The following is a 26,123-nucleotide window of genomic DNA, read 5'->3' on the forward strand; positions in this document are numbered from 1 at the left end:
CTAAGGATATGATATGACAAGATGAAGCCAAGACGAGATGACAATACAATGATAAGGATATGCGAAGACCAATGACTTGGAATATGCAAAATGCAACCTAGGAAAGACCTAATTTTAGCATGACAAGGATAATGCACGAATGTCACCTAAATGGAAATCTAGCTTGGATATGACAATGAAATGCAAACTTAGGGAAATGATTTTGAACCTAAGTGCAAAATGAGGACGCTTGCAATGAAAAGGACTAAAATGAAGGGAGATGACAATATGCCCTAGGACCTAAGTTGGACTATGCAAAACCTAGCCTAAAGTGACATGAATGTTGAAACAAAGATATTCAATGTTTTGACAAGCCATGTTCAAATGTTGGATGAATACTTGGACAAATTTGGACTTTTGTTTGGATTTTGTTTTGAAAACCCAAGCTGATTATGAGCACTTTTGAAAGTTTGTTTTTGATTTAACCTTTGACAATCACGAAAGACAAAATGTTTGTTTGACTTTGACTCAAGACAATCAAGCACATTCACAACAAATCCTATGGCTAGCAAGGGCAATATCTATTGAATCCTCTAACCATAAAATACAACATTCAGTCGGATAGCTAGACGCTTGGTAGCACTGGCTCCCCCTTATAGTGCACTCACTTCTCGGGCATACCAAGCTTCGAGTTCAAGGGGCATCACTTCCCAAGAACTTTCTATCTCTAACTGAGGAGTACATGAGAGGTGTCTTCAGCATGCGTGTATCACAATGCCTGAGCCAACAGATAGAAGGATTTTGGCATCTAAAAAACAAGAGATTCTAGTAAGGGCATCCGTTCAGGTGGGTATTGATCCGGTGAATAAATCGTCACAATACCATTCCAACACCCATTGTCTACAACTTTCATTGCATCCACAGTTATTTAGAGTGGTTCAGAAGAGCTTGGCTTTAGCCCGTCACCACTTTGGGTCATTCCCTCTCACCAATGCCTGTGCGAAGTGCCAGGCAAACCGAGAGGCAGGCCCAGTATCTAAAGGCTAAAAACACACAAACAAATAAAATTAAAAAAAAGACATGATAAGCATTGATTTTTTTGACCTTTAGAAAATCAAATGAGTTTATTGATTCATTTGCATCCTAATTAAGACTAGATGAGATTAATTCCACATTAATTTGAAAAAGATTCGATCAATTTAAGCCATGATTAAATGCAATTTGTTGTTTATTTTAAACCCTTTGCATGCATGAAATGTGGAATTTGTTGTTGTTCTTTGATCCAAATCTTAATAAAAACTATGTGAGAATTGTAGGATTCATTCAAACCTCCTAATTAGGCTATGTGAAGATTGGTTGTTCATTAAATCCCTCTAATTAAACTATGTGAAGATTTGTTGTTCATTGCATGTTAAGAAATCCTGCATAAATCATTGTTTAGACTCCATAAAACCCACATGCAATAATAGATCCTATCATAAAACCTACATGCAACAACATATTAGTGCAAAAAACCTGCATGCAACAATGGATTAGTCCAAAAAATACACATGCAACAACAAATTAGTTTTAAAAACCTGCATGCAACAATGTATTAGGACAAAAAACCTACATGCAACAATGGATTAGTCCAAAAATCCTACATGCAACAATGGATTAACACCAAAAACCTGCATGCAAATATCAGACTCACAAAATTGTCAGATTCACGTCAGGTTCACCAAAAATGTAGATCAGGAATTTGGGAAAACATCAAAGCAAATAGATATTAGCTAACCACAAAGCCAAATTGCAATGAAATAAATCCTAATTACAATCAATAGAAGAATTGAAAACAAGACACTCAAAATAAATGAAAATCCATCACCAATGCCTCTTTCAATTGACCTCCATTGTTCTCCTTCTCCTCCAAATAGCGGATTTGTGTGGATCTCACCTACAAATGCAAAAACAAGAAGCAAGATTGATTTTGATAGCGCGAGGATACTAGAAGCGTGGTTGATTGATTGAAAATATGATTAATTCTGAAAATGTGATTGATTCCCCCTTTCATTGAAGAAAATCATCCAATTTATAGACAAATTGGAGAGAGGACAAGATTAGCATGAAGAGATTTGAAAGGAAATTCAAATCAAGAATGGAAAAATTATGACAAATGACAATTTGCTATGCAAGGAGTATGAAAAATTATGACAAATTATGACAAGTTGCTATGCAAAATGCATGACAAATTATGACAAATTATGGCAAGTGGAAGCATAAACATAGGAGAAAATGAGGGAATGAAATTAGAGGAAATATTAGAAAAATTAAAGAAAATAGGAGAAATAGAAATTAGGAATTAGGAGAAATTAGCAAATTAGAAAATTGAGGAAAAAGATGAAATAGAAATTAGGTGAATTAATTAATAGGTTTTCATCCATTAATTAATTCATGAAAAGAGACCTAGGACTAAATAAATAGATTTATTTAACCCACAAAGAAGAAGAAAAAGGATTAAATGAACAAATCATAAAACCCTAGAAATAAGAGGACAAGGTAGGTCAAGACAACAAGAAATTAATGTAGGTTCGATCATGATTCTGATTGGCAAAGGACCAATGTTGATAAATGATTGAGATTGGTTGACAAAAATCAATGACAAATTGACCAAGATTGACAAGGAGATCAAATTGATATGCACCAATTGACGAGGAACAATGACTAATCGATCCCAATTGACATGATTGAAAAGGAAAAGGATTGATGACGAATCGATCACAAAATGACAAGATTGACAAGTTGATAAGAGATTGACAAGATCGACCAAAATCATGACTGAAGATTGCTATCGACAAGACCTAATTCGAAAGTGAGAAAAATGAGGAATGTAGAAGAAGGACTCGATGCTCACAAATGATAAAGACCAAGTGTGCTACATAGAAGAAATGTTAATGCGATGCAAAAACCCTAAAATAAGGCAATGCGCAAATGTTAAAGTATGACTCCACAAGCGTTGACCATTTTTAGATGTCTACAGTTTGGTGTCATTGAACCATTGCTTGACTTGGTATTGTGTAAGTATCTTTGGAAACAGAGATTACCGATTGAGTCTATGAACCTTAGAAGTTGACTGGTTAAGGTTAACCCACTTCCGGTCTGTTGCCTCCTCATCATGCACACACTTGATGTTGGTATTTTAAAGTGAGTCTTGAAACCCTTGTGATAGACCACAAATAAGAATTTAGTACTAAGATGTTGTCTTCTGGTTAATATTTGAACCACATGATGTTTGTTGGTGAAGAAATGACAATGGAATTTCTCTTCCTTTGGAGCTATTTATTGTGCCTTCACAACTCATGCCCCATTTTCTTGCTTGAGCAAGTGGGGACCCCACCCTTTTCTTATTTTTCTTTTTCCCTCCTTTTCCTTTCTTCCTCTTTTTTTTGTTCCTTTCAGGCTTTAGGGATTGGAGATGTCGGTGTTGCTATTGTTGCAAGGTGTGCGCCCCTGGCCTCCTTGTGCTTTATAGTGTAGCACTCAGTTTTGTGGCATGTCTTAACTGCGTCTTATGGATTCTATAAGTCTATTGGTTGTATCGAGCATTAATAGGTCAATCTTTTGGTACAACAACAACAACACTTGTAACAAGTGGTATCAAAGCTTGGTCACAGGTTGAAACCCCTCACTTGCACTGGGAGGGATTGTTGTAGGGTGTGCGCCCTTGGTCTACTTGTGTTGTGCAATGCAATTGTTGGGTTTGTGGCATGGCTTAACTACCTCCTATGGATTCTATAAGTCTAGTGGTTATATCGGGCATTAAAAGGTTTATCTTTTGGTATAATGGCAACCGCACTTGTAACGGAATCAAGGAACACTGAGAGGGGGGTGAATCAGTGCTCTACAATTTTTAACATTATTAACTTGTTCTTTCAACCATTTAATGCAAATGAACAAAAGAAAGATGCAAAAACACAAAGAAATCAGAAAAAAAAACACCATAATACCAAGATTTTATATGTGGAAAACAAAGTTAAGGGAAAAACCATGGTGGGGATGAGACCCACCATATAAATACACTCTGCATAAGTATAAAAATACTACATTGGAAATGCTCATGCATTCAAGCACACTGCCTACAGCTCACTGCTCAAAATATCAAGGGCTACAACCCTAGGAAGACTCATTGTCTTACAATATCTTTACAAAAGATAATTGGAATGTCTAAAATGAGAAACAACATCTATAAATTCCAAAGTACAGTTTTGGTTAAGAATATTATATATATTGTACACACTTCAAATTATACTGCTCTGTTTCATTGTTTTGCAATATACCAAAGAACAAATCCTTCACTTGCACACATGCAACTGTACACAATCGATCATGAACATCTCACACAACCACCGATATCAAAAATGATCATATCCATCAATCTTATATATTTTCAACATGAAATTAGGTCTTCTACATGTCAGCTTCAAGAACACTATACAAATAATGAAATGTAAATACATAGCCAGCTCAATCTAAACTCCAATGTTGGTGAGGACCAAAAATAATTGTCCACATGCTTCCCAAATGTCGGTACAATGATCACCTATCCAAGATGTCTATACCACACTGTTCAACCCAAAAACCTGTCCATCGGATCTTCTAAGTCACACAACAATCATCATCGAAGGCTAAGATTCTGGAATTAGGTACTCCAGACATCTAATTATCTTCCTCTATCTTTGCAACACAAAATATTCAACCGAAATGAAATTCTGACCAAAATACTACATTCTTTTGGGTGCTTTGTTCTAACTCGCCAAACTTAACCAAATTTTCATTCTGACTTCCGGTATAGAAAATTTAATCACTGCAAGTGAGATATCTGACTCGTGTTTCCATCAATGACAACATCGGATGGCTTGTACAGTGTCTCTTGATAACAAATATCTCTTTCAAGGGGTTAGCACCCCAACCCCCACTTTTCTCCCTATGTTTTTTTATCAGATGTCAGGGATGTTCATCCCCAATGCCTAATGCCCTCTTTTGGAGATTTTCTATTGCGAGTGTCAAGGATGCATATCCTCATGTATCCCTAACACCCCTGACACCCACATCGAGGGGTAAGACCCTACCTACAAACTCAAAGTGCATTTATCACACTTGTTGTTTACAAATACCCAAATCGTGGGTTCATTTGATCACCTTATTGTCATTTTTCATTGCACTGAAAGCTCTTTTTCCAAATTTTTAAGTGATAGAGACATGGTATTATGTGCGAGTGTGATCAAGTGACCCATAGAGATTCTTGTTGACATAGTCAAACTTTGGTATTTCCTTTCATGGGATTTAAGATAGGGTTCACTTTTGTTTTATCTTGTTTATTTGTGTTTTATGCTTAGAGGTAACCCCATGAGCTTCTATTCCACCTTCAATTAGTTTTTGTTTTATTTTCTTGCAGTTGTAATGTGGTGAAAATTAGGAATTAGGGTTTCACCAATTAAATCCATTAAATAACCCAATTAACACAACATACATTGAAAGAGGAGTGAACCCAATAGATCTATGCTTAATACCCAATGGGGAAACGGTTGAGATTCTGATTGGATTCACCATGTGGAATTGATTATACTATTTCTTCATTGAATTTGGAATGTGATTATGAAATTAAGGTAAAAGTATGAATAATTAAAGTAAATTGTCAAAAACAGGCTGGTACAGATATCCCACAGAACCACAAAAATAAGGTCTGGGTCAAAAAAGATTATTAGAACCTGTTCCAAGAAGTTTGGCCTAATTTTTCAATACCAAGTAGCACAAATCTACCCAAGTCCTTTGAATTTTTCATTGTCAAAAGCTAAACATGTTCATCATTGTCAACACTAGCGATATTCCTAAGTACAACTCCTACACATGTTTCCTACACAGAACGAGGGAAATATGTTGGGAATAGGGGTTTTCCTTATGTCAAACCTCAAGTTTAGAATTAATCATGAAATTAAATAAATAAATGTAATAAAGGACTATAATAAAATACTTTCCTTTTAAGGGAAAGATGAAAATGCTTGAAACAATAATGTATACCTTGATGAAGTTTTGTTTGAACTTCACACAAAAGTTTTAGGATTTCATCTAGAATGTCTTCATAAAATATTGATCATGGATGCCATCTTGCATACTTGAAGTTGACTTCACTTCTGCTCCAATGTTTGATGAATGAATGATTACTTTCTCACTTGAATTGAATTAGGATCATAAATTTTCCTCTTGAAAAAGTTAGGTTTCAAATGAGAGGGGTACACCTTCTTTTATACTTGATCATCTGAAAAATAAATTGATTTTTTGAAACAGGCCAACATGGGATCAAATTTCCCGCTCAAATAAAATGACCATTATGATGCCCCAGTTTAGGGCCTAATTAAGAGGAATAGGGCATGGAACTCCTTGGTCCTGATTTAGGACCAGGGCACCCAACACCCTGGTCTTGAAAATTAGGACTCCAGAATGAGGGGGGAAATGGAAAGGTGATAAAAATGTGAGTTTAGAATTTGGTGTGAGCAGAATCAGCACTATAATCAGGCATCGAAAGCCAAAATGCCAAAATGGGGCCTACATAACAATAAAATTGTAAGTGAGTACAATTTATGATGCTACATTTAGCCCCCACTTTAGTAGGGGTGTGAGATTAAGCATACTCATGTTAAACTACAAAGTTGCATTAACAAACATTCACCAAGATATCGAAGGGACAAGACACACTAAGACCCCAAGGACTTTAGGATCTTACAACTCTAATATCGAGATAAAAGAGACAACATAAGAAAGGAGAAGAGAGAGAATGTGACTATACTAGCTTAGTAAGATTCACTAACTATGATTCATGAAAAAGAAAAATACCAAATTACAAAACAAAAGGCTCAGTTTACAAAGTAACTTGAGTATTGAAAACATGTCATGGTGTGTGCAAAAAGTGTAATGTTGACCAGAGTGTATGCCCCCATGGTAAACCTATTACAAATGTCTTATCGAGAGCAATTTATTTAAGGTTGTTGGCAATTGACACTCATTGGATTCATTTTGTTGTCATTGATGGCAACAAGATATGATGGAAGTCATAAACCGACACTAGGAAGCATATATCGACAGATACCGACTTTGGAGCATTCAGGGCTACACCGGCACCGACATCGACATCAATGCTTCTTTGGAAGTCGACATCAAGGAGGATTTACTTAAATCATTTTGTAATTAATATTATCAAGGCCGACATTTTTGTAAATGCATTGTAAGCCAACATAAGGCATATCATTTGTTATAGGTATATAGGTCAGTCTGCTAGATTATTTTTGTAAGGAGATGTGATATATGAAATGTGTGGATATAGGAGAATATAGAAGAATTGTATGATGTGAAATATATGTATGCAGATCATTTTGCATGTGAACTATATATCATGCAATGATATATAGATAGCTTGGAAAGCATTCCTAGAGGAGAAGAGATACCAGTAGTAGTTCAGAGTTTATGAACCGGCACAGAGTAGAACCAAAACCAAAACTCTATTTGGCATAGCAGATGCATTCTTGAGTTCATTTTCAGTAATTTACTTTGGCAAAAATCTTGTATTCAGTGAGGCTCTTTAGTGATGAGCAGTATGCTCTAGGCAGTGTGCATTCCTGCAAGTGCAGGCCCCTATTATATGTAATATCTTTTCATATGGCCAGTGAACTGATATTGTGGGTCACAAATCCCATCGTGGTTTTTCCTCATTGAGGTTTTCCATGTATAAATTTTGTGTGTTATGGTGTTCATTTATGTGGATGGTTTATTTGCTTCTTTTTATATGTTTATTTGTTTACCAGTATATATATGCATGGTCTAGAAAGTTAAAAACTGTTCATTTCGGCAGAACATTGATTCACCCCCCCCCCCTCTTAGTGTTCTTGGATCCCAACAATTGGTATCAAAGCTTGGTACCTTGGAAGAAGTTTAACATCTTGAGGAAGATCCTAAAACCAAAATCTTTGAACATGGCTATGGAGACGCAACTTGAGATGGCTCTTGAGGATTATGATGTTGAAAGGATGAAGAACTTGAAATTGCAAGAAGGATTGAATTGTGCAAATGAATTCACTCTTATCCTGCAAGAAAGGTTATCATCTGCTCAAGCCAAGAGAAAAGAACTTTTATAACAATTGGATGATGAGGAGAAGAATACTCTTAAGGAACAATGTCAGAAACTAAGTCAAGCAAACATGCTCACGAAGAATGAAATTCAAGATCTGATTATGAGGTTATCAAAAGATATTGAGGATAGAAAGAAGAAGGAAGATAATCTTATTATATCTTTGAAGAACAAATTTGATGAATGTGGCAAATTGACTCATGAGAATAATTTGTTGAGAACTGATTTGGTACACTCTCAAAATAATGAACAAGAACTTGAAAGACAAGTAGCCACTCTGAGAGATGATCTAAATACTGTGATTAAGTATAAAGAAAAGTTTAGGATCAGTGTTGCACAGTTGGATGACTTATTGAAAAGACAAAGATAGATTGATGATTCTAGAGGACTTGTATTTGTACAAGGTGAATTCTCTACAACTACAAATGAAGATCAGACAATTGGTATGCAGAACTCATCAAAACAGAGGAAACCAGTAAGGAAATATAATGCGTATAAATTCAATGGTAGATGTTTTGTTTGCAATAAATTTGGGCATATGGCTAAACAATGTAGAAATAAGGCAAATCAAACTACAATTCTATTCCTGGTCAATACACAAACTACAAGAAATATGGTCATAGATCAGAAGATTGCAGAATGAATGTTAAATGTCTGCATGTGGAAAGTTTGGACATTTTGCTAATCATTGTAGGTCAAGAAATGATACCGGATATGTCAAAGCAATTCAGAAGAACAATGTTACATGTTATGCATGTAACAAAATAGGTCATATTGCTAAGTATTGCAGAAGAAAGACTCAACTGGTTAATAATGATAAAGATAATGTGAAAGGAAAGAAGAAGGTAGATGAAATACAACAAGATCACACCAAGAGATGGGTTAGAAAATCTGAAGAATCAAGTGGAGATGGATCTATACCGGTAACTCCACCGATAGAACAGAGTATTCCTCCACCAATAGGAAATTCCACCAGTAACTGAGGCATAAGCCATAAGGGTTGGCAAAGTCATTGCTAAATTTTTAATATTACCCCGGAAGAGATCTAAGGAGATCTGGAAAGAGATCTAAAGAATTGTGTTCATCATCAATGAAGGTTCACCTGACACATAACTGTGAAACCATCATCTGTAGGGTTGTTGGTGAAGCATTTATTACAATAAATTAGGGTTTTATTCACTGATAAAAGAGGGTAAGTGAATTCATTTTCACTCATTGAGCATTCAAGCATTCAGACCAAAGTAAAGGCCAGTCAAGAGCGAGCAAAAGCATTGTGAAAAAAATCTGAGCAATTATCAATCATTCACCAGCATTTACTTTTAGGTATTTTTCTGACATGGCATTTGGATCTTCAACTCCTACTTTTATTACAAATCCCACCATTGTCGAAGTCAAGGATAGGTTAAGGCTAGTCTTTAAGGAGGTTCCCAAAATTGCTAAAAAGGAAGACTTTGCGGGAGCATTTTCTAGGGTTCCTGATGGCGTAATGTATGTTGAGGATGTGAGGGCATACATTCACTACACCTTGAGGATTTGGGCACTCAAGACATCAAAAGCATGTATCAATCTGTGATACTGGGAGACTCTGGAACCATCAAACCAGAATTCAAAGGAATTGAGGATCTAGGGTTAACCAGTATTCTCTACATACCAAAATTCAAAGATGAGGTGATCAGATATGTTCTGAGCAGGGTTCACAATGAATTTATTTGGCTATATAGGCCTTACATGATCATGAAGGAGGTAATTCAATCTATCACCAGCTTACCCAGGGTCAGACAAGAACCTAGCAAGAAAATTTCCAAGACAGAGGTCGAAAAACTCACCGGTGCTACACATGATAGCAGATCAATGAGGATAAGCACAATCACCGACACAGATATAAAGTTTGCAAGCATGATAATATGTTACAAGGTAACTCAATCCAACTGATTGAATTATGTTGCTGGTTCATGCATTCATGTTGCATATCAGATGTTCAGGAATAATGTGCAATATGATTTATGTGAGTGGATGAGGAATGAGTTGATTTCAAACCTTGGAAATACCAAAGGAATCAAGAAAGGCACCTTTAGATATGGAACCTTGATTGTTTGTTTAATTCTTTACTTCCTAAATGAGCTACTTGGTATAGGAAAGAAGCATTGGGCTCATGACATACCAGTAGTTATGCAGATCAAGGAAGCTATCACCGGTCTTGGTACCGGCAGAGATGAGAAACCTTGGGGGTATTTTAAGACTTTTCAAGAAAACATGAGGAAAAGGGAGAGAATTTCAAAGAACATTGTGAAGAAGTATTCCACTGATATATATGTTTCATGGTAAAAACTAATTAAACTCTTATGGAATCAGTTGAAAATAGGCAAATATGGGTTACTGAGCTTGGATATGAGGTGGATGATAGCATTTTTGAACTCTATGCAAAGATGTTATTAGATGCCCCATTAGATGATAAGACAGAACATTTTGGTATAGTAGGAGAGAAGGCTCTTGAAGTGAAAACTAGTTTTAATGGGAAGGGAAGAGAAAAGAAAATAGAAAAAATGTTTTCATATGTACAAGATGTGCTTTATAAGATAGACACTCAGCTGGGCTCTAAATCAAAACAGGCTACTAAGCTGACAGAGGTTGGTACTGCAGAAGTGAAAAAGCCACAAGTTCACATTTCCCCTATCACTTCAAACTCTAATCTTGAGGATAATGAACCTCTGGCTTTCAGAAGGGTACAAAGAAAGAATGTGGTAAAACCACCGGTAGAGCAGAAGAAGGCGGAGCCTAGGAGGAGACTTGTTAGAAAGGTAGCTAAGCCTATTGCACCTCCACCATCAGCAAGGAAGCCTATCCAAAAGAGGAAACTAGTCACACTGGCAACCACAAGAAAAAAGAAGAAAGGTGATAATACTGGAACCGGTAAGACCACAATGACCTGTGTTGAGCTTATTGATGAAATTACAAAAGATGGAATATTGAAAAATATATCTAACTATTATGAAGATTTAGAAGAGAATGAGCAAAGTGAATTAGAAGATGCTATTTTGTTATATATAGACATCTATAAGAAAGCCTTAATTGAAATTTTGAAGGAGATACCTTTATCCTTGTATAATAAACTTGAAGCTAGAAGACTTGACATTGTCAAGAGAGGTAGGGAGATCAAAGAAGTAGCACTTTTGGAATTGTGTGGTACTGTAAATAATGAGGAAATGAAAAGATGTATTGACACTACAAATAGGATAATCTTCAGTAGTAAATATTGGCATATAAGCCTTATGATGGGGAGAGTAAATGAGGTGGGAAATGAGACAAGTATGGGATGGACCAAATTCTTTCAGAAAAAACCCAGACTTTCTCACATCACAAGAAGAATTTGCAAGGGCAACATCTTCCACCATTCCTGACAAATCAAAAGGGAAAGGTATTTTGGGCAGTTCAACTCCAGTTTTGACACAACCGACAGTAACTATAGACACTCAAACATAAATGGAAGCTAAGGAGAGTGTATAGTCTGTATCGACACAGACCATTTTTGAGCAAGGGAATGTACAAGACACTAGAAATTTTGTGGATAATACTCCACCGGCAATAACTAACACTTCACCAAGTGGCGAACCCAAAAGTGCAATAGAGGTTGAGATGGACAAGGTAAAAGCCACTGAGTCCATAGCGGTAGGTAAAATTGGTTCCCCGACAAAGGTTTTGGCAATTGACACTTCTCAGGTTGATAAGAAATCAGTCTCTGAGTTAAGTCCAACTAAATTAATGATGATGACTACTTAGAAATTACTGAAGGAAGGTACTATAGATAAATGATTAATTGATCAATCAATCTCTATGTTGCACAAATTATTACCTGACTATCAGATTGAAGATGGATCAAGCCCTTCTGGTAAGCTCAAGACTCTAATAGAGTACATATCCAACAATTTTCAATCTTTGAGGAAGATATCAGACCGACAAGCTTTGGACAATTTCATAGCAGCAAAAAGAACATCTTTTGATCAGCTTATAGAAATAGGGAAGAAGAAAATTGAGGACAAACTTATCCCTATTGAGGTTTGTTTAAAACAATGTACAAATATCTACAGAGTGTGTTGTAACATAGAAAGTCTTACAACTAATGTAGATAGCAGATTGAAGGAGTTATATGATAAGATTGCTTAAATTGCTAACTCTTTTGATGGATTGACTACACTAACCACATTTGTTGATGGACAAATTTTTTCCTTGGAGAACCAATTTTTTTCTTTTGAGAAGGAGAGAGATAAAATCATGAGGAGAGCAAGAAATCTAAGAGGATTGGTAAGTCCTAGACTAGATTCATTGGGTATTCGCAAGAAAGAGTGCATGGATATGATAGCTAAACTCACACCGGCAGATATCCAAGAGAAAGAAACACTTGCCCACTTAATAAGTGGACTTGCATCTATTTCTGATACCTTTAAATCTGGCTGGGATACATATCTTTAGTTATTGCAAAAGGCATACCTAGAAATTCTAAAGATGACTAAGCTCCAGTGAAACTAACAGTATTCTTTTATTCTTTCAATTCTTTCACCGGTATTTGGCAATAATGTCAAAGGGGAAGTATGTTCATATGTGAAAAATATCAAGGGAACACATTTCAGATGGAGTATATAGTTCAGGGGGAGCATATCGGCAAGGAATCCATTTTTCACATGAGTGTTGCCATCAATGCCAAAGGGGGAGATTGTTGGCAATTGACACTCATTGGATTCATTTTGTTGTCATTGATGGCAACAAGATATGATGGAAGTCATGAACCGGCACTAGGAAGCATACCGGCAGATACTGGCTTTGGATTATTCAGGGCTACACCGGCATCAACACTTCTTTGGAGGCCAACATCAAGGAGTATTTACTTAAATTATTTTATAATTAATATTGCCAAGGCTTACATTTTGTAAATGTATTGTAAGCCAACATAAGGCATATCACTTGTAATAGGTACATAGGTTAGTCTGCTAGGTTATTTTTGTAAGGAGATGTGATATATGAAATGTGTGGATATAGGAGAATATAGAAAAATTGTATGATGCGAAATATATGTATGGAGATCATTTTATATGTGAATTCTATATCATGCAATGATCTATAGATAGCTTGGAAATAATTCTTGGAGGAGAAGAGATACCGGTAGCAGTTTAGAGTTTATGAACCGATACAGAGCAGAATCAGAACCGGAACTCTATTTGGCATAGCAAATGAATTATTGAGTTCATTTTCAATAATTTACTTTGGAAAAAACCTTGTAGTCAATGAGGCTCTTTAGTGATGAGCAGTATGCTCTAGGCAGTGTGCCTTCCTATAAGTGTAGGCCCCTATTATATGTAATATCTTTTCATATGGCCAGTGAACTAATATTGTGGGTCACAAATCCCATCGTGGTTTTTCCTCATTGAGGTTTTCTACATATAAATTTTGTGTGTTATGGTGTTCATTTATGTGGATGGTTTATTTGTTTCTTGTTATATGTTTATTTGTTTACCAGTATATATATGCATGGTCTAGAAAGTTAAAAACCATTCCGACAAAACACTGATTCACCCCTCCCCCCTTTTAGTGTTCTTGGATCCCAACAAAGGTAGCATGCATCCAAAATAAAAGCACATTACCACAATGAGATGCCCCCAAGAAAGGACAAAGAAAAGGATAATGCTCACAAAACATAGGAAAAAGAACATAAGGGGTCCACTAACTCTAGGGTCAGTATGCTCTTATAATAAATAATGTATATCAAAAATGTTTGTATTGAATTGACCTCATTCCCCAAAGGTAGTGGAACTAAAAACACAATGGAAGAAGAGCACAAGTGTCTTTTTGAATCAACATGGAAGAGACCAAAAAGATATCAATGCTTTGCATCATCCCCAAGTAGACAATACAAGGAACAACATATAGAAGAAAGGAGATAAAAATAGAAGAATGTCACAAAAAATTTGACCTCTTTATTACCTTTCACCAATGGAGTAACAAGAATCATCCAAACAGAACCTAACATAACACAAAACCATATCAAGAAACACATCACATGGGAAGCACATTACAAATAAGAAAACACATAAAAGAGAATTTATTGAACCAAGGGAAAACTAATATGAAGAACTATAGATAGTTTCAATCCAAATAAGCATAAAACATTCAAATAAAAATTTAAAAAACCATTATACATTCACACGTATTCTCTTTCTCATTGGATTAAGCCTTTGATGAAGTGGAATTTCACCCCAACTCCACTTTATTGGATTGGCTCTTGATTTAGGGAATGGATTGCTCTCCACTACAGAACAACAAGATGGATTAAGGGATTGATGGAATGATGGATGATAAGATGGGTAATAATTTCCAAGTATGGAGGAATTTGAGTATAATATGTATGCTAAGGGAGGATTTAGAAGCACAAAAAAGCAGCATAAGATTGCAAAAATATGAGATATGGAAATGAAGGGAGGAGACCCCAATTTATAGATTGGAGGCCAAAATGGAGGGCCAAGATAAATTTGAAATGAAGGTAGAGATTGAAGGAAATTTATGGGAAGGATTGAGAGGACATGGTGTGGAGACCAAGAGATTTTCCATAAAGGCATTTCTTGTCTCCACACTCCTTAAGGTGCACAAGGAAGAGATCTCTAGGCACATTGGAAGAATTTAAAATTCCTTGGGAAGGGACAAAGGAATTCAAAATTCCCAAATAGAAGATTGCATAGATGAATAAAGGAGAAAAAGAATTAAAAATTTCTTGGGAAGAGAGGGCATGCGAGTGTGCAAAGGATTTGAAATCCTTTGACATGACCAAAGTAGGTGTATTTAAGGTTTGGAGGATGAAGGGGGACAAACCATTTCTGGAAAATGGTTGACTTGTTCCTAACCATGAGGATTAGGAACATGCAAATGATTAAGAAGGATAATTATGAGGGTTAATGAGAGATTAGAGTGCAAGTGGGAAAGTTAGGAGAATGTGACATGAGGAGAGAGAATGAGTGAAGGAATATAAAATTGGGAGATAATGATAAGCAAGGTTCTAAGAATTAATTAGGCTAAGTGAGGATTAGGGAAAGTGATTTGTAGGAATCAATTTAGTTAGGTTAATAAATTAAATAGGTTTATAAGAATTAATGATTTGAAGGGACTTTAGAAGAATTGAAAAAATAATTAATATACTGATAAATTAATTAACTAAATGGGTTTAGAAGAATTAATAATTTGAAGGGACTTTAGAAGAATTGAGAAAATAATTAATATATTGATAAATTAATTATTAGGCTATAATGACAAAATTTATTAAATTTACTTTAATTAATTATGAGAAGCATAAAGGATAAACATAATTAAATTATAATTATGTAGAAAGGCTAAATTAATTAAATATTTAATTTAATTAATTTTAGGCGTCTACATCTACGACACAAATGAAGCTACTCAAGCAAATCATCCACCTCGCAATCTTTCTAAACATCATTTAGGGATGGTGGACAAGATGCAAGAGGATCCACTTCAAGCACAATATATGGAGCTATTGAAAGTTCAAAACAAGGACCATGCTTTAATGATGAGTCTCTTTGTTTGTCACTAGGAGCTAAGGTTAATGCTTTTGAAAAATGTGAAGATAAATCATGATTAACATCAATAAGCTCATACATATTATTAGACTCATTAGAATCAACATTGTTAGCATGAAAACCATCATCATCCATATCATCATCTAGATTAATAAAAATAGGATCTCTAACACAAAAATAACTTGAACCATCATTTTCTTAATCATTTTTAATCTTGGTGATTTGAGTTTAACTTCCTCCCTTGTGTCAGACAAAGGCTAGAAAAATGAGATCAAGTCAACATTTGGTGTCTTTAGGGAGGAAATTGTTGTTATATGGAGCCTAATCAGACTCGGAGGTTAAATTTTCCCCTTTATCGAAGTAGTTTCTCCCCAAATTATTCAATGAGGGTTTGGGGGTAGCGCCCCCAAGACAGGGTCAAGGGGCAGCTCAAATGACTTATTATTTTATAAAGGCATTGAGAGTTATTTTTCTATTGACTGACATATTCTAACCCTATTTTTGTAATCGACATAAGTCTTGATAAAATGGCTAATGGTTAGGGTTTTCTATAGATAATTTTGTAGCATTTTGTAGCAGTATTGAGTTGCAAGGGATTGCTGGTTGTAATCGGTCCGATTTGCTAGACAATAATATTGGACTCTTTGTTTGGTGGATCTAGCCCACGTTTGGGTAAAACACGTTAAAAATTGTTTCCTCACTATCATTATTTCTATGTTTTTCATTCCTCTACTTAATCTTTATTTGTATATAATTGATATTTTCTACATACAATTCCTTACTAGTGGTATCAGAGCAAGTTGTGTTCGATTATCATCTGAAAGAAGGTCTATGGCTCAGTGGGAGTCTCACGGTTAAGTGGGAGCAATGGTAGGCAAGGGTAAATTGAAGGTAGAGAAATTCAATGGGCAAAACTATCAGTTCTAGAAGATGCAGATGGAGCATTATCTCTATCAGAAGGGTTTATGGAGGTCATTGGAAGGAATAGCCAAGAAAGGCACAATGAGTGATGAGGATTGAAATATTCTAGACAGAAAGGTACTTCGAACCATTCGGTTGTGCCTGGCACCATCTATGACATTCAATATAGTAGAAGTGAAGATAATAGATCAACTGATGAAAGCTTTAGATAAATTGTATGAAAAAACCTCAGCCTCAAATAAGGTATTTCTCATGAAGCATTTGTTCAATCTAAAAATGATTGAAGGTGGATCTGTGACAAATCATTTAAATGAGTTTAATATGACTACATTCAATTGACTTCTATAAAGGTAAATTTTGACGAAGTTAGAGCTCTCCTAGTATTATGTTTTGTACCTAAAAGTTGGAAAAGTTTGACAATGGTGGTTAGTAACTTAGTTTTTGGTTCAAATACCCTGAAATTTGATGATGTTGTTGGTGTTATTTTGAGTGAGGAAATTCATAGGAAAAAATTAGGTGGATCCACATCAGGTGGTGCTTTGAATGTAGAAAGTAGGTGCAGATCAAAGGAGAGAGGAAAAGGTTCTAGAGTTTGTGGGAAGTCACAAGGAAAATCAAAGGACAAGAGGTCCCAATCTAGAGGACCAAAACATTATTGGTACTATGAGAAACCAGGTCATCTAAAGAAATATTGTTGGTCTCAAAAGAATAAAAAAGGAGACAAACAAGAAGGTAATAAGGAGGCAAATGTGGTAAGTAATAAATTTGAGGATGATGCTTTGATTCTTTCCCTAGATAATGCTAATGATTCATGGGTTTTAGATTCGGGGGCCTCATTTCATGCTATGCTACATAGATGTTATTTTCTTGATTATGTCCAAGGGGATTTTGGGCTGGTTTATTTGGGAGATAATGAACCTTGTCAGATTGTTAGAAAGGGAAGAATTAAGATTAAGTTGCAGAATAGGAATCATTGGCTACTACAAGAGGTAAGGCATGTTCTAAGTCTAAGTAGGAATTTAATTTCAACAGGGCAGCTAGGTGATGAAGGTTGCACAATTACTTTTAATGATAAATTTGAAAGGTTTCAAGAGGTGCCTTGATAGTAGCAAAAGGTATGAAAGTAGGCACCTTATAACTTTGTATGGGTCATATTGTTCCTTCTACTTTAGTTGTTGCAGAGAATACCCAAACAGGTTCGAGAGCAGTAGTTGCAGGTTCGCAGGAAGAGACTAAAATAGTTGTTGTAGGTTCTGAGACAACATCATGTCATAACAGACTTGGGCATATGAGTGAAAAATGTATGAAGGAACTTCATTCTAAAAATGTTTTATCAGGTCTAAAATGGATTAATATGGACTTTTGTGAAAGTTGTGTGTATCGAAAACAAAAGAGAGTTAGTTTTCTCAAGGATGGGAAGCAAAAGAAAGATTAAAAGTTGGAGCTTGTGCATACAGGTGTATGGGGTTTCGCTCAAGTATCTTCTCTCGGTGGCTCTTAGTATTATGTTACATTTACAGATGATGCAACTAGGAAGGTTTGGATTTATTTCCTTAGTCAAATGTCTGACGCATTTGAAACATTGAAGAAATGGAGAAGCTTGGTTGAGAATGAGATGGGTAAAAGATTAAAATATCTTAGATCTGATAACGATGGTGAGTATTGCAGCAAAGAATTTGAGGATTATTGTTCTTTTAATGGAATTCGTAGGAAGAAAATGGTCCCAAGGACTCCACAAGAAAATGGAGTGGTTGAGTGCATGAATAGGATAATAATGGAGTGTGCAAGGAGCATGAGATTGCATGTTGGGTTGTCTTTAAACATGTGGGTAGATGTTGTCAAATCTAATGTATATTTAATTAATAGAGGTCCTTCAGCTCCTTTGGGTTGTGGTATTCCAGAGGAAGCATGGATAGGTAAGAAGGTGATTTATTCTTTTCTCAAAACCTTCGGATGTGAAGCATTTGTACATGTAGATTCTGAAAAATAGAACCAAGCTAGATGTAAAATTTAAAAAGTCTATTTTTGTTGGATATGGCATTGATGAATCTGGTTATAGGCTTTGGAATGTTGAAAATCTGAAAATTGTGAGAAGCAGGGATGTTTTATTTGGTTATAGGCTTTGGAATGTTGAAAATCTGAAAATTGTGAGAAGCAGGGATGTTTTATTCAATGAGAAGGTGATGTAAAAAGATCAGTTGCAACAGTATGAGAAGAAATAAATGGATTATGTGGTACTGGATGGTATTTCAGATAGTGATGTTCCAGTGGTTCCTCATGCTCTGCAACAACAACCAGAAATACGACAAACTCCAGTGAATGTTAGATGGTCAACAAGGCTAAGTAGACCTCTTAAAAGGTTATCTCCCTCTTTGTATTCTATTTTGTTAAAAAAATATGGAGAACTAGAAGGATATGATAAAGCTATGCAAGTGGATACAAAGGTTCAGTGGGAGATTGCAATGAAAGAAGAAATGCACTCTTTAAAGAAAAATCAGACTTTGGAATTATGTAAGTTGCCTGTAGGTAAAAATGTTTTACAAAATAAATAGGTTTATAGGCTGAAAGAGGAAGATGGAGGTAAGAACATATTTAAAGCCAGGTTAGTTGTGAAAGGATTTGCATAGAAAAAAGGCACTGATTTTGTAAAACAAATTCTTTGATTGTTAAGATGACTTCTATTTGTACTATTTTAAGTATTGTGGTTACTAAATATTTGCATTTGGAATAGCTAGATGTGAAAACCACCTTTCTCCTTGGTGATTTGGAGGAGGAGATATATATGGAACAACCCCAAGGATTTGAGATCAAAGGTAAGGAGAAATAGGTGTGCAGATTGAAGAAGAGTTTATATGGCTTGAAACAAGCACCTCGGCAATGGTACTTGAAATTTGATAGTTTTATGGTTGAGAAAGGCTACATGAGCTGTAATTCTGACCATTGTGTTTATTTTAAGAGGTTGGATAATGAAAAATACATTATTTTATGTTTATATGTTGATCACATGCTTGTAGTGGGATCTAATATGGATCACATTAGAGAGTTAAAACAACAATTAGCAAAACCATTTGCTATGAAGGATTTGGGGGCAACAAAACAAATCCTTGGTATGAAAATTTGTTGAGATAGGAAGAACAAAAAATTGACTCTGTCTCAAGTTGATTATGTTGAAAAGGTGTTGCAGAGATTCCATATGGAGAATGAAAAAGTTGTCAACACACCTTTGCCTAGTCATTTGAAATTGACTAAGGAGAAGTGTCCAAAGTCACAAGAGGAGGTACACAAAATTTCCAAGGTACCATATGCTTCAACAGTAGGAAGTTTAATGCACACCATGGTATACACGAGACCGGATATTGCACATGTTGTTGGAGTCGTAATTAGGTATATGAGTAGTCCCAAATTGGAGCTTTAGAATGCAATAAAATGGGTTCTCGAGTATTTGAGAGGTACATCCAATAAATATTTATGTTTTGGGGGCTCTAATAGTGATTTAGCAGGTTATGTAGACTCAAATTTGCAAAAGGTGGTTGCTTTATCCACCACATAGGAAGAGTATGTAGCTACAATAGAGGAAAGCAAAGAGATGATATGGCCACAATATTTCATGGAATAACTGGGCAAAAGATAGGCTAACAGTTATTTGTTTATGGACAGCCAGAGTGTCATCCATCTTGCAAGAATTTTGTCTTGCATTCAAAGACAAAACACATACAGTTGAGGTATCACTTCATTCAGTCAATGTTGGATGATGGACAGTTAAGGCTGGAAAAGATACATACAAATGAAAATCCAATGGATATGTTTACAAAGGCAGTGACAAGGGAGAAGTTGAGTTCGTCTTCAGTTTCAGTTGGTCTTCAAGACTAAAAACAATAAAAATAGAATAGCAGGGTCTGGGGTGTTTCACTTCCAGTGGGAGCTACAGGGTTAATGGTGTTATGATCAATCTCCAAGTGGGAGACACTATGTTGTGGATTCTGATCAGTTTCCAAGTGGGAGATTGTTTTTATATGGAGCCTAATTAGACTCAAAGGTTAAATTTTCCCTACTTTTATTAATGCAGTTTCTCCCAAAATTATTCAACGGGATTTTGGGAGTAGTGCCCCTAAGACAGGACTAAGGGGCAACGCTCCTTATGGGGTCTAGGGGTAGCTCAAACAACTTTTATTATTTTATAAATGCATTGGGGGTTATTTTTCTATTCGCTGACATATTATAACCCTATTTTTGTAACCAAAATAAGTCTTGATAAAATGACTAAGGGTTAGGGTTTTCTATAGAGAATTTAGAAGCATTTTGCAACAGTATTGAGCTACAAGGGATTGTTGGTTGTAATCAAGTTGATTTGCTAAATAATACTATTAGACTCTCTGTTTGGTAGATGTAGCCCAAGTTTGGGTGAACGACGTTAAAAATTGTCTCCTCGTTGTTCTTATTTCTATGTTTTTCATTCCTTTGTTTAATCTTTATTTGCATATAATTGATCTTTTCTGTATGCAATTCCTAACAGAAATGGTTTGGGAAGCAAGCTCCCTTTGCATGATGTCTTTGTCAATGTTATCTTGCTTCTTTTCTTCCTTTTAAGGGAGAGGAATGACATAAACCCCACAAGGTTGAGATGTAGAAGATGCCAAGTGTTTTCTTTTGTAAGATGTAGGAGGCATAATTGAGGCACATATAGGATGAATAGGAGTAGAAAGAATACTAGGTCCATTACGAGCAGGAGGAATATCCATAGGTATAAGATCTCTAGGATTACTCAAGAAAATGATCATCAAATTTTTGTACTTTTGGTAAGATAAGAAAAGGATGTCACTTCAAGGCTTAAGAGGTTTAGGTTGCTTAAGCCAAAAGTAATAAAGAGTGAAATTATCATACTTCGCTATGGGTTGGTAAAGGCTATGATTAACTATTATGGAAGCGCCATTATGAGCTATTTACAAACATTTATGAATTGTAGAAGGGGTATATTTCATGGAAGAAAGTCAAGGATGTCTCAAATTCACACAAAATTGATCTTATGTAGGAATAACACCAAAAGTGACATCTAAGCACTTAATACCAACCTCAATAGGGAGAGTAATAGAATCAATAGTAGGACAAGAGAAACCATCATCACCTTGACCATGACATTAGATTTATAATATGTTACTTGATGCAATTGTAAGATATAAAGATATTCTTTAGCAATCACATTTACCATACACACTGGATAAATGAGCACTACTCATGATAATTTGTATTTGATCTTCATAGTGATATATAATGGGTTATCAGGTACAACAATAGTCTCACTAGGATAAAAATTAATGCATAGGTCTTTAGGAGGTATAGGTTTATCCACAAGATTCACAATATTGTTAGATTCCATGCCATGCTCATTGGAGAAAAGGCGAAGACTTAGACTCAACAACATTGGTAGAGTGAGAAGGCAAAAGATTGGTGAAGGTTTAGAGATTTTGATTAGGAGGAGGTATGGACTTGTTTCCTTTTTCATTCACACCAGTTACATATATGGTATTATTATCAATAAACTTTAAAATCTTAATCCTCAACATGTAATATTTCTCGATATCATGGCCAAGTTGACAATGATATTGACAAAAAGATTTGGGATCATGGTAGGATGGTAATGGTTTAGAAGTGTCAATTATATTGTTGTGAGGAATTTTTAACACATTAGCATTTATCAACCTTGACATTATACTATGCAAAGACTCGGAAAGAGGAGTTCATTCTTTTATAAAGAATTAAGATAAAGAGGCCACATTTGATGTGGTTGTTGCTTCTTGAGTGTTGATGTAACCTTTGTTGGGTTTAAACTTTTCAAATGATTGTTGAGAACCCTCATTCTTATCAATCGGAGCCATGGAAGAGGATGATTCAAATTGAATCACTTGAAGTTTATAACTATGAAAACCTGCACACAATTCCATTAAGGAAGTAAACTCAGAAAATAGAAGTTTATCTCTAATGTCTTTTTGTAAGTTGGAAATAAAAATTCTTTGAGCATCATGATCAAGCACTTGATAAGAAATTTGGGAATGCAAATGTTTATATCTACCAATAAAATCAGTCACTTTTTCTTTAACTCCTTGCGTATAATGAATCAAATTAGTCAAAGTAATATTGACCAATATCATTTTGAAATTGTTGAATGAAAGCATTAGTCAATTGTTGAAAATAAGTAATAGAATAAGGAAACAAAGAACAATGCCATTTCAAATATTTATCTCTAAAATTTATAGTAAACATTTAGCCATAAGCCTTTGGTCATGAGCAAAATCACTACACAAAGTTTGAAATGTCTTCACATGAGTTAGGGGGTCACCTTTTCCATTATACAACTCTAATTGAGGAACTTCCATATGTTTAGGGGGAACCGCACGGACAATGTCATTGAATAGTGGGCTCACTACATCAAATATGGGAAACATTAAACTCAAATTGAGTAATTGAAGCCAATTCATGTTGTAGAGATGTAATAATTTGGGCTAGTTTATTGATGGTTACTTTGGTGGATGGATTGAAATTGGACATGTTGGATTGGGATGAAGGAGTAACATTGTTATATATAGGTGGAGGTTGAGAATAAGAATGTGGAACATTGTGGTATGTGGATATGGGAGATGATTATAAAACAAATGGAAGACTCATGGAAGGAGGTATGTAAGAATATTGATTAATAGCATTTCCCCCATGACTAATATGTGTAGGATTAACATTTTATGTGGAAGTAGTTGTTGAATATTGAGGGCAACTGAGATGGGGGGTGAATCAGCTGACAATAAATTTAACAATTTTAACCCTAATACATAGATCTGAAATATTAAGCAGAATTAACAGAATTAGGAAACGCATGCAAAATTCAAATTAGACACAAGAAACACCAAAATTTATGTGGAAAACCCAAGAAGGGAAAAACCACGGAGAATGATAATTCTCAATATATAAACACCAGTTAAGGTGATTTTTACAATGGGTGGCTCACTGCCAATGTGCTTACTGATGGTGGGCTCATACCCTGAAAGGATCACTGCCAATATGCTCACTACAGATGGGCTCACTGTCAAAGAAGAAAGAAGAACAAAGAGAACCCACCAAAAGAAAAACACAATCTATACTATCGGAAGTGCTTCTGGTAAATATCTCACACAATCCATGGATTCTTTCAATCTCACATGTCTTCAACACAAAAATCCATACATAGAATCATCAACTCAAGCTCTTATATAGTCTCTGAAAATTATAATTTTCAATGTCGGTTGAGATAGGGTTATAAAATAGGTCTCTACTAAACATTCTAGTGGTGGCAACGAATGAAAAGTGAACCATATCACACCATTCCTACTTGAACACATCAACACACTACATACATCACCATTCGGGCCTAAAACACTTCCGCACACTATGAAATCTCAATATCCAGTCTAAGGCCTCAAGCTCTAGATTGCGACAAACCCAAAAATAATACAAAGAAACATCTTCTGAGATACCAAATACATTTGGGGAAACCGGGAAACCTTCAAGCAAACAATATACCTAAATCAAACACTCCTACTCATCATACCACATTTAGACTTAATCTAAACCAAACGATTTGACATCAATGACAAGACATAATGCAATACTAACAATAGTCATGATAGAAGATATAAATGTAGGCACACTAGGTAAGGATGTAGGCATAGGAACACTATGATTGACTTGACTAGTGGGTTGAGAGTAACCAAGGACTTTGGCACAACTTTTGATTGGCATGTGATGCTAATATAAAAGGCACAAACAAGGTCCACCATTAGTAGGTTAGTTCCAACCAAATCCAAAACAAGATGAACAAAAACCATTTCAAAACATATTCAAAGGAAATTTAAAAACAACATGAAAGAAGCACAAACAAGCAAAGAAAGAAAGGTTAGTCCTCCTAAGATGCATCCATGATGCTTTGATGATTGTTCCTCCCTTGTTTCTCTCCTCTCCAAGTCCCAAATTAATGAAGCTCTCAGCTTTTAGCACAAGCCATGGATGACATATGGAGATTCAAAATGGCTGGAAAATGCTAAACAAGATAGTTATGAAAATGTAAATGTTGATGCTATGAGAAATCTCTAAATGTCTATGCCAATGCCATTATAGTAACAATGCTCTAATGCTTCTTCTTTTTTGTTTGAGGAATGAGGCTCTATTTATAGACAAAATAGACGATTGGATGGTCAGGATTGAAAGGGCTTGTGAAGGGATAAGATTGAATGATTTATGATCCATGTGATGGCTTTCAACCCAATCCCATGATGACAAGTGTCGCTATGAGATGGCTTGAGAGGAGAGGGAAAGAACATTTAATGCTTGAGAAGACATGAGGGTAACCTCATGTGTGTTGGGTTATTGGATAAAGCTATTATCCAAGGGTAAGGTTATTATCCAATGGGTAAAATCTTGTGAAAATTTTACCCATGGTTAAGCCTTGACCAAAGGGTCAAGACCCATGTGGGTTGAAGTGTTGGAGAAGGGAAGCATTTATGACTCTGCAAGAGTTTTAAATGAGTGAGTTGATGGGTCAAGGGTTAATCTTGGATTAGGATTATACAAATGATTAGAAGAGGGATTAGGCTAAATTAGAAGAGGTTAGAAGAGTCTAGAAGGGGATTAGAAGAATCTAGAAAAATCTAGAAAGAGGTGGGTGTGGGTAAATAGGAATTTATAAAATCTATTTAAATGTGCAACTTGCATTTGTAGGAGAATGCAAGTGGATGAGTCATTTTTAAATAAATATTGATTTATTTAAAAAGGGGATTTGATTTGGGAATTCATGATTTTAAAAAAATGTTAAATTTATTTAAATAAGAACAAGGAGGTGAATATTAAATAAATTAGATTTATTTAATAACTTGGACTATAGTTAGTAATTAAATAAATTGATTAAATTTATTTAACTAGAATAGCATAATAGGCTAAGGTGAATTAATTAAATGTCAATTTAATTAATAGAGGAAAATTAGTGTAGACACCTAAAAATGTCTCATTGATCATGTACTAATTATTCCTCTAGTTAGTTAAATAATTCTTTAATTCTTTAATTAATTTATTTAATCATATTCTTCTAATTTCATATTTCCTCATAATCTTACTAATTATTCTATTTCTTATTCTATCATTATTTAATCATTTTAACCATTTTCTAAATATTAATTAAATATTTGTTATTTAATTGACTCTGATTAATTCCCCAATTTAAATAATCTTTATTATTTAAATTAATTAATTCTCAATTTCTATCTCTAATCATCTAATCATTCAACCCTTTTCTAAATATTTATTATTTAGTTAATTATGATTTAATCCTTTAAATTAAATAATCTTTATTATTTAATTAAATTCCATTTCTAAATAATTAAATAGTTTCTTTAAATTATTTAATTAACTAATTAATTCTTCCATTTCTAAATCCCCAAATTCTAATTTCATTTAATTTCATATTCTTCTAA

The sequence above is a fragment of the Cryptomeria japonica genome, chromosome 4 (assembly GCF_030272615.1).
Source record: "Cryptomeria japonica chromosome 4, Sugi_1.0, whole genome shotgun sequence".
NCBI lineage: Eukaryota > Viridiplantae > Streptophyta > Pinopsida > Cupressales > Cupressaceae > Cryptomeria > Cryptomeria japonica.